Consider the following 15,558-nt stretch of genomic DNA (forward strand, 5'->3'; position numbering starts at 1 on the left):
GGGAGGAAGGAAGGAAGGAAGGAAGGAAGGAAGGAAGGAAGGAAGGAAGGAAAGAAGGAGGGAGGGAGGAAGGAATCTCAAAAATGAAAAATAAATGCTGAAGCTGGTTCTGTGTAAGGACACCACACCAAATATGTGAGAACGGCACATGGTAAAATGAATTCATCTCAGATCTAAAATGTCAAAGATAAAATAAAGTTATAGGCTCCTTTAAATACACAGTTCAGCTGTCCACATTTTAGGATGGCTGTAGTATTAACTCTTGATTAATTCTTCTTTTAAAGTATGCCAATTTTCAAGTATGTATGTTTATGCTAGTAATCTACAAAAACTCCATAAATGTCTTTAGACTTCTGCATTGAATGTCTTTCCTTCCTCTGAGTGTTCCTGGTATTATTTGTATTGAAGATGACATTGGACCTCGCCTTTCTTCTGTGCTGTGCTTACACTGAACTATATTTGCAGTGTTGTTCAGTCAGCAGGTTGTTCTCCAGCTTCTGTCTCATGACAAATGCCTGAGCATATTGATCGGCTTAAAGGAAAACTGTTATTTTGGCTTATGGTTTCAGAGCTTTTCACTTCAGCTAGCTCTAATGCTCTTAGGCCAGTCACAGGCAAGATTGAGGTATAAGAATATGGAGAGGAAAGTCACTCACCAGGGATTGCAACAAGCAGGGAGAGAGGAGACCAGAACAAAATCCATCCCTCTGTTGAATGCCTGCAGCTAAGACCCACTTCTAGGAACTAGGAACGGCTGGCTCCATTGACGAAGTTAGCACCTCACAATTTGCTCGCCTCAGTAGCATCACCAAATGGAGAAACAAGCCTTTACCACATGAGTCTTTTGGGCCCTTTTATGTTTAAGCTATAGCAGTGACTACCTAATTTCAGGACTTTTCATCACCAAACAAACTCATCTTCCTCTCCCGGGACTAAGTGCCTCCATTGTGCTTCTGTCTCTCTAAAATTTATCTACTCCAAGAATCTCAGATAAGGAGAATAATGAAGTATTTGTTCTTAGAGCCTAGTTTATCTCACTGACAATGTTGTCTTAAAGGTTTCTTATAGCTTGTATCAGAGCTTTGTTGCTTTCTATAGCTGAATACATCTATGCTTACACTTTCTTAAAGGTCTTTCACATTATTATTTGTTCTTCACAAAAGCTTGGCAAAATATGACCATTCTAAATATGTTAAAGTATAAAAACATTATGATGATAATAGTTAGCATGTAACAGCTACTGTCTGCCTCACACTGTCCTGAACATTCTCACTCTTTAAGCTTTAAAACGGTCAAGCTAATTACAACTTGTTCTAGCAGTGGAAGCCCTCCAGCAGCAGCATGAGTTAAATCCCATGTTTAAAAGGACCTAAGACCATACCCAGTCCTGCCTAGCTCCAGCAAGTGCTGTGGGCTGCTCCTCACTTGGAAACCCTTGACTGTTCTTTCCTGGGCCTCAGGGCACACTTTCTCCTCTCAGGAGACACGAAGACACTCTCCTGCCTCCCCTCTTTGGGCTGCTCTGTGCTTGTACAGTATTTGTACTTTTAATTGCTCTTCTCTCTCTTGTTTTTTATTAGATATTTTCTTCATTTACATTTCAAATGCTATCCCGAAAGTCCCCTATACCCTCCCCTCAACCCACCCACTCCTGCTTCCTGGCCCTGGCATTCCCCTGTACTGGGGCATATAATCTTTGCAAGACCTAGGGGCCTCTCTTCCCAATGATGGCCGACTAGGCCATCTTCTGCTACATATACAGCTAGAGATATGAGCTCTGGGGGTACTGGTTAGTTCATATTGCTGTTCCACCTATAGGGTTGCAGACCCCTTCAGCCCTTTGGATGCTTTCTCTAGCTCCTCCATTGGGGGCCCTGTGTTCCATCCAATAGATGACCGTGAGCATCCACTTCTGTACTTGCCAGGCACTGGCATAGCCTCACAAGAGACAGCTATATCACAGTGCTGTCAGCAAAATCTTGCTGGCATATGCAATAGTATCTGGGTTTGGTGGCAGTTTATGGGATGGATCCCCAGGTAGGGCAGTCTCTGAATGGTCCTTCCTTCACGCTCTGCTCTGAACTTTGTCTCTGTAACACCTTCCATGGGTATTTTGTTCCCCATTCTAAGGAGGAACGAAGTATCCACACACTGGTCTCCTTCTTCTTGAGTTTCATGTTATGCAAATTGTATCTTGGGTATTCTAAAGTTTCTGGATCCAATTGTCACCGAGTGCATATCATATTTTTTTGTGATTGAGTTACCTCACTCAGGATGATAACCTCCAAATCCATCCAATTGCCTAAGAATTTCACAAATTCATTGTTTTTAATAGCTGATTAGTATTCCATTGTGTAAATGTACCACATTTTCTGTATCTATTCCTCTGTTGAGGGGCATCTGGGTTCTTTCCAGCTTCTGGCTTATGAATAAGGCTGCTATGAACATAGTGGAGCATGTGTCCTTATTACAAGTTGGAACATCTTCTGGGTATATGCCCAGGAGAGGTATTGCTGAATCTTCTGGTAGTACTATGTCCAATTTTCTGAGGAACCGCCAGACTGATTTCCAGAGTGGTTGTACCAGCTTGCATTCCCACCAAAAATGGAGGAGTGTTCCTCTTTCTTCACATTCTCACCAGCATCTGCTGTCACCTGAATTTTTGATCTTAGCCATTCTGACTGGTGTGAGGTGGAATCTCAGGGTTGTTTTTGAGTTGCATTTCCCTAGTGATTATGGATGTTGAACATTTATTCAGGTGTTTCTCAGCCATTCCATATTCCTCAGTTGAGAATTCTTTGTTTAGCTCTGTACCCCATCTTTTAATAGGGTTATTTGGTTTTCTGGAGTCCAGCTTCTTTGTATATATTGGATATTGGCCCCCTATCAGATTTAGGATTGGTAAAGATCCTTTCCCAATCTGTTGGTGGCTTTTTTGTCTTACTGGCAGTGTCTTTTGCCTTACAGAAGCTTTGCAATTTTTTGAGGTCCCATTTGTCGATTTTTCACCTTACAGCACAAGCCATTGCTATTCTGTTCAGGAGTTTTACCCCTGTGCCCATATCTTCGAGGCTTGCCCCAATTTCTCCTGTATCAGTTTCAGTGTCTCTGGTTTTATGTGGAGTTTCTTGATCCACTTAGACTTGAGCTTTGTACAAGGAGATAAGAATGGATCAATTAGCATTCTTCTACATGATAACCTCCAGTTGTGCCAGCATCATTTCTTGAAAATGCTTTCTTTTTTCCACTGGATGGTTTTAGATCCCTTGTCAAAGATCAAGTGACCATAGGAGTATGGGTTCTTTTCTGGGTCTTCTATTCCATTTATCTACCTGTGGTTTATATGCCTGGGTATTATTGAGGATGTGTGTGAGAATGTCTGAAAGACGTTTGTTCAGAGGAGGGAATGCACCACAGTCTGCAGGACATATGACACACAGCTCCTAAAAGATGAATGGGGACATGAGCCTTAGCGGGGTCCTGCCTCCACAGGTGATAAGGTGTTGGGGAGAGCACCTCTTCTGAGCTTTAAAAGTCCACAGTACAAAGGTTGAGGAAGTTTAAAGTGAATGGAAACTCTCAAAATGTAGTTTGGCAGGGAGCATGCCTATGGTAAAGAATTCCCTAGTTATATATAAAAAAGATTTCAAAAGTCTTCCTGCTGATTCTTTCGTAGAGAGCTGAGGCTGTAGACATCTGAGGCTGCACAGATGCCCAGGTTTTCAGTTCAAATGAGGGCTGCTGACTTTAAAGTTCACCCTGGGATGCTGGGCCAGTACAAAGCAGGTGGGCAGAGTAAAGGGCTCTCCAGGCTGCTCAACCTGTCTTCCTTGTGTTCCTGACCTGGTGTCATAGCTATTGCCTGGTGGGAAAGCAACCCTGGGTAGCACTGCCTCATCCTCCAGGAACTCTTCAGCCCTAGCTCTGGGGGCAGGACATGAGTTTCAATCCTGACCTAAAGAAACACAGTGAAATCACTCAAAAATTTGTTATGGGTGTTGTGTTTATAAAAAGATAAAGGGGGGCAGGTATGTTCTATGGAGGTGTGGTGAGGCGTGAGGAAGGGAATGCCTCAGCAGACCATGCCAGTACAGTATAGCATAGAGTTTATTCAGGGCATGGGGAGAGAGTTAAAGGGTAATAGAAGCAGAGAAAGGCAGAGAGAAGGGGGAGGAGAGAAGAGAGGAGAGGAGAGGAGAGAGGAAAGGAGAGGGGAGGGGAGAGAGGAGAGGAGAGGAGAGGGGAGGGAAGAGGAGAGAAAAGGGGAGGGGAGAGAGGAGAGGGGAGGGGAGGAGGGGAGGAGAGGAGAGGAGAGACAAGAGAAAAGGAGAGGGGAGGGGAGGAGAGGAAAGAGAAGAGAAGAGGAGAGGGAGAGGCCAGCCATGAGCACATGGGGAGGTGGGGGCTGGCAGGGAAGCAGAGAAAGAACATGAGAGCAAGAGAGGAACAAAAGAGCAAGGAGGGGGCAAGCAGCCCCTTTTATTTATTTATTTTTTCTTTTTTTTATTTGATTTTATTTTTAATTTATTTTTTACACTCCATATTCCATTCCCCGCCCCCCATCCACCCTCTGACTGCTCCACATCCCACACCTCCTCCCCACCCCCCATCTCCACGTAGATTTACACACACACACCTTACCTCAAAACCCTCTGGGGCCTCCAGTCTCTTAAGGGTTAGGTGCTTCATCTCTGAATGAACGTAGACCTGGAAGTCCTCTACTGTATGTGTGTTGGGAGCCTCATAGCAGCTGGTCTATGCTGTCTGGTGGTCCAGTGTTTGAGAGAACTCGGGGGTGCAGATTAATTGAGACTGCTGGTCCTCCTACAGGATCGCCCTTCTCCTCAGCTTCTTTCAGCCTTCCCTAATTCAACAACAGGAGTCGGCTGCTCTGTCCATCAGTTGGGTGCGAATATCTGCGTCTGACTCTTTCAGCTGCTTGTTGGGTCTTTCGGAGGGCAGTCATAATAGATCCCTTTTTGTGAGCACTCCTTAGCCTCAGTAATAGTGTCAGTCCTTGGGGCCTCCCCTTGAGCTGGATCCCACTTTGGGCCTGTCGCTGGACCTTCCTTTCCTCAGGCTCCTCTCCATTTCCATCCCTGTGATTCTTTCAGACAGGAACAAATATGGGTCAGAGATGTGACTGTGGGATGGCAACCCCATCCCTCACTTGGTGTCCTGTCTCCCTGCTGTTGGTGGGCTCTATAAATTCCCTCTCCCTACTGTCGGGTGTTTCATCTAAGGTTCCTCCCTTTGAGGCCTGGGAGTCTCTCACCTCCCAGGTCTCTGGTGCATTCTGGGATATACCCCCAACCTCCTATTTCCTGAGGTTACCTGCAGAAAGCAGCCCCTTTTAATTTTAGCTGTTGCCAGGTAACTGTGGGGCAGAGCTTGGACAGAATGCTAACAATTGGGTACAAGCTTTCTGCCAATCCTAGCTACATCTCCATGCTATTTTTTTTAACCTGGGACAGTCTCATGTTTTATAGTTTTGAAACAGGGTATATGATACAATACATTCAAAAAAATTTATAACCTCAGAAAGAAGAATTCTTTGAGCCTAGAGAATTTTAGTAAACGGTGAAGTCACACAGAACAAATTTGCATGAATAATTTTATCATTACTTTGATCCTATCAGCAGAATTGTTTGGAACCCTGTGGTGGCATACAGATTTCAGTTTCTGGTAATCAGAGCTTTATTTTTGGTAGTTAGGCAATGGTATATTTTAAAAGTCAAAGCAAGATACAGAGGTCACCATGTAACTAGCAAATATTTACAGCCTGCTTCATCCAGCCAACAAATACTAGATTTATGATATATACCAGTAACAAAGCTTGGTGCTTCTGAGAAGAAATATAACAACCCATGCTGTCAACTTTACATGTGAAAGAGACAGTCATTAGTAAGAACAAGCAATCATATTAATTGCAAATTCTCACAGTGCTGTGAAGAAGAGAAACAGGTGCCCTTGAAGGAAGCTCAGGGCTGGGAGTGTGCCACTCCCTGGGTGAGGGCCTGCCATCAGTACCTCCAATGCCATAGAGGCAGGAATTAGACAAGAGAGTGGGAGAATTTTCTAAGCAGAAAGAACATGTTGGAAGTTTCAAAGATTGGAGCATACTCCTTTTAGAGCACTAAATGCCAAGGTGGCTGTGGTGTAGAGAAAGAAAAGAAATCAGAGTTCTGAGACATTTAGGACTTAATAAGACCATTGTGACTTTGCAAAAATGATGGGCTTCAACCTAAGATCATGAAAAGTTATTAGATAGTTTATGCAAAGTAATTTCTTTTTATCTTTGTGCATGTGTACATATATGTGCATGAATCTGAGTATGGACACATACATGTGCAACACACATGTGGAACTCATAGTCCTTACCTTCTACTTTATTTGAGGCAGAGTCTCTTCAGAGATTTTCCTATCTCTACCTTCCACCTCTCTCTAGGAACAGTGAGATTGTTGACACATACCACTCCATTTAGCTTCACATGTGTTCTTGGATCTAAACTCAAATCCTCAATTTACAGGCATTTTACCCATGAAGCCATTTTCTACCTCCTGTACATGTTATTTCTGAGCCATTAAGTGTCAAAGAAAACAATTGAGACAGTGTCTCTCTGGAATCTGAGGCTTACTATGCTAGTAAGCTTGGGGACCCAAGGGTCCTCTTCTCTCCACTTTGCAAGCACCAGGGTGACAAGAGTGTGACATTACTACCATGTCCCCAAATGGGGCATGATTTTCACCTCAAAGACCTGAGTAAATAAAGTATAGTTGGGTATACTAAGTCTAAGGTAGACCGTTGATCACCACAGGCTCTAAGATGGTCAGGCCAGTTAGCTTTTTAAATTTATTTGCTGATGAAAGGCTGTAGCTTACAGCATGTAATCAGCCAATTAGCCCCTGGATCTACTCATAAATCCCCCAGTAGTAGAGGGGGATTTTCCCTCCACCAAGTAGAGGTCACTGACGGGCCTCTGGTCAGCTTTCTCCTCTTCCTCTTTTGCCTATTACAGAGCCCCTTCCATGAGTCTCATCTCAAAGCATCCCTGTGTGGTAGCTGTGGCTTTTCCAGTAGAGATGTTAAGAAACATTGTTCTCACTCAGACAACTAGAAGCTGTCTCTATCTTTGCAACCCCTTTGGGGGCAAATGACCTTTTCACTGGGGCTACCTGAGATCATCAGAAAACCCGGAGCTTTACATAACAATTCATAACAGTAGCAAAATTAGTTCTGATATAGCAACAAAAATAATGTTATGGTTGGAGGTCAGCACAGCATAAGGAGCTGTATTAAAGGGTTCCAGCGTTAGGAAGGCTGAGAGCCACTGGTATAGGACACCACAGACTGTTTACTTCCCCTCTGCTACAGTCACACTACAGTTCTTTGATGGCAGCCAGAACATCTCTAAGTGTTCCCTTACCCAAGCCAAACATTCTGATTCCTTGAATCACTTCTTCAGTAAATGTGGTCTCCCAACACATCACCATAGTTACTCTTGTCTAAACACAGCCGTGTGTTATGCTTCCTTTGTAAAATCTGGCAACTGGAATTACACACAGTGTTCCAAATATGGTCTAACCAGTGCTTCCATTAATAAAGCAGTAATGTGACTTAACTTTTTATTAACAAGTTCAGACTGTTTGTTATTACTGAATTTGTGGTCAGCCACATCCCCCTGGTCTTTAGCAGATGACTTGCTATACAGTTGACTTTTTAAACCCAACAATAAGACTTTACATTTATCCCCAGGACATTAAGATTAAGTCTTGTTACTGTTGGCCTAGCCTATCTTGGTTGGTTGGTTGGTTTTATTATTTTTTAGATATTTTTTTATTTACATTTCAAATGTTATCCCCTTTCCTAATTTCCCCTCCGAAAATACCCTATCCCCTCCCCAACCCACCCACTCCCATTCCTGATCCTGGCATTCCCCTATACTGGGGCATAGAGCCTTTACACGACCAAAGGCCTCTCCTCCCATTGATGACCTACTCGGCCATCCTGTGCTACATATATAGCTAGAGCCACAAGTTCCACCATGTGTTTTCTTTGATTGGTGGTATAGTTCCAAGGAGTTCTGGGGGTACTGGTTAGTTCATATTGATGTTCCTCCTATGGGGCTTCAGACCCCTTCAGCTCGCTGGGTATTTCTCTGGCTTCTTCATTGGGGACCTTGTGCTTCGTCCAATGGATGACTGTGAGCATCCACTTCTGTATTTGCCAGGCACTGGTAGAGCCTCACAAGAGACAGCTATATCAGACTCCTGTCAACAGGCTCTTGTTGGAATCTGCCTAGTGTCTGGGTTTGGTGGTTGTTTATGGGATAGATCCCCAAGGGGAGCAGTCTCTGGATGGTCATTCTTTAAGGCTTTGCTCTGAACTTTGTCTCTGTAACTCCTTCCATGGGTATTTTGTTCCCCATTTTAAGAAGAAACAAAGTATCCACACTTTGGTCTTCCTTCTTCTTGTGTTTCATGTGTTTTGCAAATTATATCTTGGGTATTCTAAGTTTCTGGGCTAATATCCACTTATTAGTGAGTATGTATCATGTGTGTTCTTTTGTGATTGGGTTACCTTGTTAGAAGTACTTAAAGCCAGGCAGTGATGGCACACACCTTTAATCCCAGCACTTGGGAGGCAGAGGCAGGCGGATCTCTGAGTTCAAGGCCAGCCTGGTCTACAGAGTGAGTTCCAGGACAGCTGGGGCTAAAAGAGAAACCCTGTCTCGAAAAAAGAAAGAAAAAAAAAGTACTTAAAAAAAAAAAAGAAAGAAAAACAGGGAGTGACACTTCTCATTTAACATATTAAGTATCCATGGTGGCTTTATTTCCTGTATGGATATGGTGAGCATATATTCTACATAATCATCCAAGCCAGTAAGAAGTATGTTGAATGAGAAAGCCCAGGGTTCTCCTAGACACTTTCTTTGTAACTGGGTTAATCCACCCAGAGAGCATTTTTATCTACTCCATGGGTCTACTATAACACAGTGTTCCCCAAAGCACTTAAACTATGCTGAACAAAGGTCATATCTATAAAACTGTCATGAGATACATCTATTAAGGGCCATAATGAGTCAGGACACAGTTGACAATTACTGTATATTGGTGCATACCACAGGAGCTGTCATGAACGCCACTGCTTGACACAACTGGTCAAGCCTCCATTCCAATTTGAATATGGAAGACATTGCCAAAGTGAGAGAGTGAGTTAGAAACTGTGTAGGTAGTAGAGCTGCTTGCTTGTTTCTCTCATACATCCCAACCCCATGTTCGAGCCAGAATTGATACCAGCAAACCTTTCAAGTGTCCTGCAGGTGGCCTGGTCTAGAGTTTCCTATGTGTTATAATTTGTTCTAGCTGAGTCACAACCATTTCCAAGATAGTCAGGAGCAGAGATTTCTCTGAAATGTTTTTCAAAAAGTATATAGCTGGTGAAATCATACCCAGAATATGTACTGCTCTCTCTTTATCTCCCTATCAAAGCTTTCCTTTCATCTTAGAAATGTCTCTTTCTCCTTTTCCTTTCTGAGAGATCTAACTCATTTCATAGCCTTAGCCTATTGATCACTCCCAGTTATCTCTCTGGCCCTCACACTCCTCCTAAGCTCCAAATCTGTATTTTTAGCCACCAACCAAACGTCTCAGCCCAGAGGACTTTACAAGCATCTCCACCTCAACCTGCCAGCTACTGAGATGGTCATGTCCCAGGCTGTGTGCAGCCAAGGGTAGCTGTGAATACAGCCCAACATCGAATCACAAACTTACTTAAAATACTACGAGATTTTTGAAAACTTACTTCAATTGCATGGATCGTAAGCACGAGCTTTGTAAATGACATTATTATGTTGTCAAAAGGTTTAGCACACCTGACCTATGTCTCTGGTTCAGTTACTGTCACTATTTCCTCAGTACAAATACGTTATATGATACTATATATGGAATGCTGCATATTTCAGACACTCTAACTGTATTGCCAGTAGTCTACCACAATCCCCTCAGTGTAGATGCTCCACCCAAAGCTGGAGTGAGTAGACTGGGAGTTTAAACAGAAAGAACACTTAGAGCAGACCCCTGCTGATAACTGGCTGCTTCTTACCCCCTTCTCCCTGCACAGATGAGAAGACAGTCTCTTACCATACTCATAGACCTGTTCAGAGGTAAGGTCCAGGAAAAAACAAAAACAAACAAACAAACAAAAAAAAAAAAAAACCTGCACATAGAACTTTGCTTCTAGCTGAGATGCTTTCTAAAGAATTTCTCAGCATAGCTGGGGTTGTGGTACATGCTAGAATCCCAGCAGGTAAGTGATGAAAGGAAGATCAGACATTCAAAGCCAACTTCTGCTGTAGACCAGATTTGAGGTCGGCATGGGCTATATGAGAACCTGTCTCAGAAGAACAAAAAAGTGAGAGGGGGATAGGGAAGGGAAGAAGGCCTGGCTGTGTATATCTGTAATCTCAGCACTTAGCATCTAGAAGATCAGGACTAAGGGTCATCCTTGGCCTTATTAAACAGATACTTCACACATAGGTATATAAGTAACAAGATTTAAATCTATTCTTCCCAGTATAGGCATGGATTTTTTTTTTAATGAAAAATGAGTCATAGCTTAAATCAGCTGAAAAATAAAATTCCTAATTACCAAATCTTCAGCTCATTGTAGACATAACAATTCCCTGCACTAGGTAAGTTTTATACCCTCTTTAACTTAAAATTCTAAAATAGGAAACTGTGCTGCCTTTTATCATCTTTAATCTTAGATTTTCTGTGAAGGAAGAAAAGTATCTAAAAATCTTACGTGTGTGTTTGTGTGTGTGTGTGTGTGTGTGTGTGTGTGTGTGTGTGTGTGTGTTAGAATACATATTCTGTGACACAGTGTAGAGATCAAAGAGCAAGTTTTGGGGATTGATTCTCATCTTTGTAATCTGGATCAAATCCAGTCTTCAGGATTGCTCAGCAAAGCACTTTACTTGTGTCCTGTGTGTTGGCTAGTTTTGTGTAAACTTGACACAAGCTAGTCATTTGGAAAAAGGAACTGAAAAATGCATTTATCAAATTGGCAGTGGGCAAAGCAGTGTGTTCTCTTGACTGATTCCTACTGAAGCCCAGGCTCCCATGGGAGGTGCACCTCTGGGCCTGTAGTCTTGGCAGCTATAAGAAAGCAGTATGAGCTCTTGCTCACTTGATCTCTTGCTTCTCTCTTGCTCTTGCTCCCCTGTTCCCCATTCCCTTCCTCTCTCTCTTTCTCTCCCCCCCCCTGCCTCTACTACCCTCTTAACTCCCTTCTCCATGCCCTTAATAAACTCTATTGTGTACTAAGAAAGGGAGGGAGAGAGGGAGGGAGAGGGGGGGAGAGGGAGGGAGGGAGGTAGAGAGAGAGAGAGAGAGAGAGAGAGAGAGAGAGAGAGATGGATGAGAGAAGGCCAGTAAGGGGCAAGTAAGAAAGCTGTGCGGTGAAATAAACACTCTTCTTCTCCCTGTGTTGCCTTTGGTCTTGGTGTTTAGCATAGCAATAAAACAGACGATAGGATAGACAATGTTAGTTTTTAAAAGGGATCCACAATAGGCTGGGAATAAAAGATTGCCGAACCTGTCTTCCACCCAAAGAAAACAACAGAATTTGAGGGAGGCAGGAGCACTCAGGTAGGAAATAATCAGGCCATCAGGAAAGTACTGTAATAGAAGCTGGAAACCAAATGAGGAAAGGATTAGTGAAGATTGGAGGTGGGGTCAGCATAAGAAATCAGTGACAAGATTAACTTTTATTTAAGTTTAATGTGGGCTACCATACTGCAATGCTTTATAAGGCCATTCTGATATCCTCCCTAATCATCTGGGGGTTGCTGGGGAAAGCACAGGTGGCAGAAAAGGAAGACGCCCAACAATGTCCTGTGTGTCACCTTAAAACGGATTTACTTGGGAAAATTAAATAGGTATAATTATAAAATATTGTATGCTAAATATTAATATAATAATCATTTTGGTAAACATAATGGAATGCCCAGAAAAGCATAAGTTATATTTACATTTTTTTATTGGTAGTTGTAATAAGAAGCGATATGCTAAGAGTCGGGCAGCTTCGTGTTTTTTACAACAGGTAAGATGGCCTACTTAATGACGTTCTGTGACACAGACTCATGGAGCACAGAACACAAGAGGTCCGTGACAAGCAACTGCTTGTAACTATATGCTTGCTCATTCAGTTGCTTTTCCCTTTACTGTCACTAAATACCTGACACAGAGAAGCTAATGTATAAAAGGGTTTGCTCCGGCTCACAGGTCACCCTGACAGGGAGGACTGTACTCAGTGCAGAGAGGCATGCTGTACAAACCAGTCTCCCTCTGTTCCCCTCAAGGAAAAAAAAAAAAATCTTGGCTGTAAATCATTCAGTTTATCCTTTTTCCCACATATGAAGTAAATAAGAATTTTTACCCACTCATTACATCAAAATTGAAGTCTCCTGTTGCAGAAGGGTACTGGATCCGCATATTCTTTTCCTTTCAGGTCTGTAGACCTAAGAACCCAACTGTCTTCTCTCCCTGTTATTTTGTAGAACAGGATGATGTCTCCTATGTGAAAGGAGGAAAGTGAGAGACATCTTGCAGCCTCTTGCCCATGCCAATTCTGAAGTTTCTCTGGGAACACCCTGAGGAATTTATACATTGAACCAGGAAACCATCCTGTTTCATCCTGCCCTATCTCTCCTCCTGGGAGCAGAACATCTCAGAACTCTTGAGGTGCCTGGTGTGCCCTTAGGACATCTTCCTTGGCCATACAAAGCTTTTGTTGATGCTCAAATAATCAGTTCCTTTTAGCCTGGGCTCATAAGGCTATTGTAATTTCTCCAAAGCTCAGTTGACTTCTTACTTACTCAAGTCCCACCCACCAGACAGTAACTGTAACCCTCATCCTTTAAAAAGCCCGTTTCTTTGCTTGCATTATTCCTAAGTCCTTCTGTACTGAAAGTGTAGCATTGTTGAATTCTTAATCACGGCAACGTTAGAAAGTTTTAATCTGTAATTCTGCTACCTATATACTGTATTATCAAACTGTTTACCCACCTTTGATCAGAGGCTATTAGACTGTCTCGTGCTGTTGGGGTTTTTAACATTAGTCTATGTGCACTACTATAACAAGTACTGTAGACTGGGAAGCTCATAAGTAGCAGACATTTATTTCTCATGTTCTGGAGTCGGGAAGTCTAAAAATCGAGGTACTAGCAAATCCATTGTCTGGTGAGACCTTTCTTTCTGGGTCATGAGTAGCCATCAATCCCAGCATAATATGCATCATTACTCAGAAACAGTAAAGCTCAATTGTGGTTTAGTGGGTGTGATGGTTTGTATATGTTTGGCCCAGAGAGTGGCACTATTTGGAGTAGGTGTGACCTTGTTGGAGTAGGCGTATCACTGTAAGCATGGGCTTTAAGACCACATCCTAGCTGCCTGGAAGCTAGTCTTCCACTAGCAGCCTTCAGATGAAGATGTAGAACCCTCAGTTCCTCCTGCACCATGCCTGCCTGGATGCTGCCATTCTCCTGCCTTGATAATAGACTGAACCTCTGAACCTGTAAGCCAGCCTCAAATGTTGTCCTTTATAAGACTTGCCTTGGTCATGTCTGTTCACAGCAGTAAAACCCTAACTAAAGCAGTGGGTGTGTAGAACTGTTTTATTCCATATGTAGGAAACAGAATGAACTGAAGGATTGATGGCCAAGGTGATTTCTTTACTGTAACTGCTCATGCCAGAAGAACTGAGAGGGCTTTCTTGGTCACATGAGAAACACAGTCATGATTTCAGCAGTCAACCTAAAGGGAATGCAGATGCTGGGGCCATCTATGTCCTACAGAGCACTTTGATTTGCAAGGTGCAGAATGCCCAGATCAGTTGTTTCTCATTCATTACTAGACACAGCCAGCAATGGCCAGCAATCCTGTGTTTGCAAGCTCTTCATCTTCTACCCTCCTGAGTACTTTCTGGCCATAGTTTGACAAAATGCTTTGACACTTCCATGGTAACCCCATTTTTGTAGCTTTCACTGTCCACTTTAACTGCCTGACCTATAGTCGAAGCAGCAAGATTGTGCCAAGTTCATACTACATGCCCTGTGCTTATCATTAGGGGGCCCAGATCAGTAGAGGCTCCATCACCTTGTATGTGTTCCATTGAGACAGACTATCTGAAGACCTTGGCTTATAGCCATGATGAACAGGTTCTCATGATTGTATAACATGTTCTCATGGGTGCTTTTTCTGTGTGGAGGAATAACCTACTTCAGTATGGGTGATCTGAACAGCTTTCTCACTGTGTGGCCTTTACTGTGTGAACCAAACCAGGAGTTCTGTGTGCAGCAAGAAGTCAGTGCACAGCATTTCCAAACTTCTGTTAACTAAAGAAAGAATCATAGCTTGATATCAATCTAGGAAAGTTGCAAAAGATCATGGATACCTAGACATAAGGTATATCACAACTATAACAAGAGTCCATGAGTTTAGGCTGTAGGCCCATATTATCTCTGGTGCAACTTAACTCCATTATTAGAGAGAGAGCTCTGTTCCAGTAAAACTGTATTTCCAGTTTCAGGCAGTGGGCGATAGGAGCAAGTACTGATCTGTAGCAGAAACCCTCTAACAGTCTGTGTGGCAAGGGAGGAGAGAGGCTCTGCCTCCTGTGCTTTAGCTCAGCAGTACCAGTATGTCTATTTTACCTTCAGCCTATTAGCCAAAGCTTCTGATATGACCTGCAAGGGTGGGTGTAAATCCTGCTCTGTGCTGTGGGGAGCTAGACACAGGGTACCAGAAATCTTCCACAGAGCTGTTTTTCAAATAGCTGTTTAGCTATTTACATTGTCTGCCTGTCCTGTGTCCTGGATGTGCTGGTCAAAAGTGCAAAGGAAAGTGGACACAACACTCTGATTCCATGGTGTGCACATGCATGCCTAGCTGGATAGTACATGTGGACGGAGATATCACATACCTTTTTCAGAGCTGTTCACTTGTCTTACTATTTACACACTATACTTAGCACTATACTTTTTGTGAGCAATTGAAGGATATGATTTTATCCTCTCTGGTGATTGACTCTTAATAGGTTCTCTATGGTCGATAGGAGCAAGTACTGATCTGTAGCAGAAACCCTCTAACAGTCTGTGTGGCAAGGGAGCAGAGAGGCATTTATCTTCTCTGGTGATTGACTCTTAATAGGTTCTCTATGGTCTTGTCAAAGACTGGATGAAGTGATTTAATGGTGGTGCGATCAGAGGCAGACAACTCTCTTGGGAATTGTCTTAGTGTTGTTCTTTTGCTATGACAACACACCATGACCAAAACAGCTTATAAAGAAAGCACTTAATTGGTCTCATAGTTAGAGAGTTAGAGTCACAGCACAGCACAGCACAGCACAGCACAGCACAGCACAGCATAGCATAGCATAGTGTACCATACCATACCATACCATAGCACAGCATGGTGCCATAGCAAAGGCATGGTGGCATAGCACAGACATGGTGACATAGCACAGACATGGTGGCATAGCACAGCATGGTGCCA

General features: G+C 43.0%; 1 protein-coding gene across 2 annotated transcripts in view; it reads left to right on the top strand.

Moving 5' to 3' along the window:
- Vps13b (vacuolar protein sorting 13 homolog B) overlaps positions 1–15,558 on the top strand; it is a 543,216-nt gene that overhangs the window by 499,843 nt on the left and 27,815 nt on the right. The gene's annotated exons all lie outside the window — the stretch shown is intronic.

Source organism: Mus caroli, chromosome 15 (assembly GCF_900094665.2).
Source record: "Mus caroli chromosome 15, CAROLI_EIJ_v1.1, whole genome shotgun sequence".
In the NCBI taxonomy this organism is placed as follows: Eukaryota; Metazoa; Chordata; class Mammalia; order Rodentia; family Muridae; genus Mus; species Mus caroli.